The sequence below is a fragment of the Babylonia areolata genome, chromosome 10, assembly GCF_041734735.1.
Source record: "Babylonia areolata isolate BAREFJ2019XMU chromosome 10, ASM4173473v1, whole genome shotgun sequence".
NCBI classification, from domain to species: Eukaryota; Metazoa; Mollusca; class Gastropoda; order Neogastropoda; family Buccinidae; genus Babylonia; species Babylonia areolata.
The window spans coordinates 4583917-4586428 of NC_134885.1; positions in this window are offsets into that span (position 1 = coordinate 4583917).

A 2512-nucleotide genomic window follows, 5' to 3' on the forward strand; every position below is an offset into this window, starting at 1 on the left:
CGTGCTAAAAATAGATCTGTTTTTTCTCCAGTCTTGCGCAACAGACTAAACTAGACTCGTGTCAGCACGCGTTCGTATGTGTGTGTGTGTGTGTGTGTGTGGGAGCGTATCGTTGTGCCGCCGACCCGCTATGCCGCCGACCCGTTGTGCCGACCCGTTTACGGATTGTCTTTTGTCACAAAAAAGTTTGTTTGGGACAAACATTGGTTGTTATGATCTTTTATTTCTTTTTGAGTGTGATTGGGTATGTGTGTGTGTATGTGTGTGTGTGTGTGTGTGTGTGTGAGAGAGAGAGAGAGAGAGAGAGAGAGAGAGAGAGATTGTTTGACAATGGGTCTGCGGTAATATGATTTTATTCCCTTTCGGTACCAGGGCATTTTACATTTGCAGTACATTGGAAGATTGTTTCCGCCATTTCCTTGTTTTGGGCTATAGATACTAGTGGAGAAATGATCTGTACAAGAAACTTTCCTTTAAAATTCGTTTCTAGCACACTTTTTTCTTTTTGCTTGTTATTGGTTTTGTTTCTCATTAAAAATGTAGAAAATTGAAAGTATTACATTTGTCCTGAATACATATTTTTTATCATTTAGTTTGCATTTGCACGAGCCCGCCTCTAAATGGCGAGTTTTAGTGTCATTCAGTGTTTACATCATAATATACGTCATTTGTGAAAACTGCTACTGTCATATATCACTTTTCACGCGCATGTGATGAAAAGCGAAAGGGAATAAAGCGGGATAGCGGCATAGCGGGTCGGCGGCATAACGGGACGGCGGCATAACGGGTACCCCCCGTGTGTGGGTGTGTGTGTGTGTGTGTTGGTGTATCAAATTTATTTATTAAACCATTTATTTCACTGATCCTTTCATTTATATTATTTTATTTCATTTTCCCTCAGGACTTGAGCGTGTTGGGTTACGCTGCTGGTCAGGCATCTGCAAAACAGATGTGGTGTAGCGTATATGGATTTGTCCGAAAGCAGTCGCTCCTCCTTCAGTAGTTAACTGAACTGAACTGTTGTGTGATGTAATGCACTATTGTTCACATGTATCGTTTCATATCACGGGAAGTGCTCAGAGCCCAGTATGTGGGGAGCTTGTTTGTGCCATTTAAGTGCAATTTATCATCATCATCATTGTTGTTGTTGTTATCATTATCAGTCTATGTATCCAGCTCCAGAAATGGAGTGTGGCTGCCTACTGAGTTTGCCGGGACAAAAGCCGTAATTAATGAACCAACAACGAATGAATAAATAAACAAATAAATAAACTCGTTGAAACGAGTAACACCCAAAGGAACGTCAAATGGAAGAAGAAGAAGAAGACGACGACGACGACGAAGAAGAAGAGCAAAAACAAGTAGGCTCCAAGACATACTGTATACACATGTATTAGTTCTCGTTCAGAATCCAGTGAGAGTGGTAGGATTCTATTTATCAATTTATTTATTCATTTATTTTTAGTTATGAAATACAAGCGAAAAAAGGCAAAACTGAGAAGAACGCAGCATACCACGACAAAAAAATCTTGTGTCAACAGAACAAGGTCAGGTGACACCGCGTGACAAGATATGTGTTGATTTTCGTCACGCTTGACAGAGATCTATTATGCACGTAGATGTATAAATCACGACGCGGGGGGGTGGGGGGGAGGGGAATCTTTTACGTTCAGATTTCGCCACCAGTATACACACTAGCTTCGGCTCTCAAAAGCTGAAACAAGCATTTCAACTCTTCGCTTTTCGAACAGCTTCTGCTGTTGCTGTGTGTGTGTGTGTGTGTGTGTGTGTGTGTGTGTGTGGGTGAGCGTGTGATATTTTCTACTCATGCATAATTATCCTAATGCTGCTGTTTATGAGAAGCACATGGGGGAAGATCCCATTTCAACTCTGAGCAGTGGAAATGAAACTGGATATGTTCATCTGCTGCTTTACTGTTCCATCATCATCATCGTCATCTTCTCATCATCGTCCTTTTCTCAATCATATCGCTGTTGTCGTCGCCGATATCATCATGCGGTCGCGCGCGTGCGTGTGTGTGTGTGTGTGTGTGTGTGTGTGTGTGTCTGTGTTTGTGTGTGTGCGCGCGCGTTATCTCTCTGTGTGTGTATGTGTGTGTGTGTGCGCGCGTTATCTGTCAAAAAGATTGTAACTTCCAAATTATCAGGGAACTACAATGACTGGATTTAAAACCAGTTTCATAGCCCAATGCGCCCAAAGAACAGCCAATACTGAACACCACCGGAATGACGGTCACCTCTCTCCATCTTTTTATTCATATATCTGCTGTGCAAGCTTTTGTTGCAGCAAAGCTTTATGATGATGGTACTGGTGAAGAGGAGAAGGAGGGGAGATAACAGCATAGAAAACTGAAGCGTTTAGAAAACAGGATGGCGTGTGATAAAGAGAGAGAGAGAGACAGAGACAGAGAAACAGACAGACACAGAGACAGAGAAAGAACAGACAATACTGAACACCACCAAAATGACTCAGCAGCAGTGCAGGGTCACCT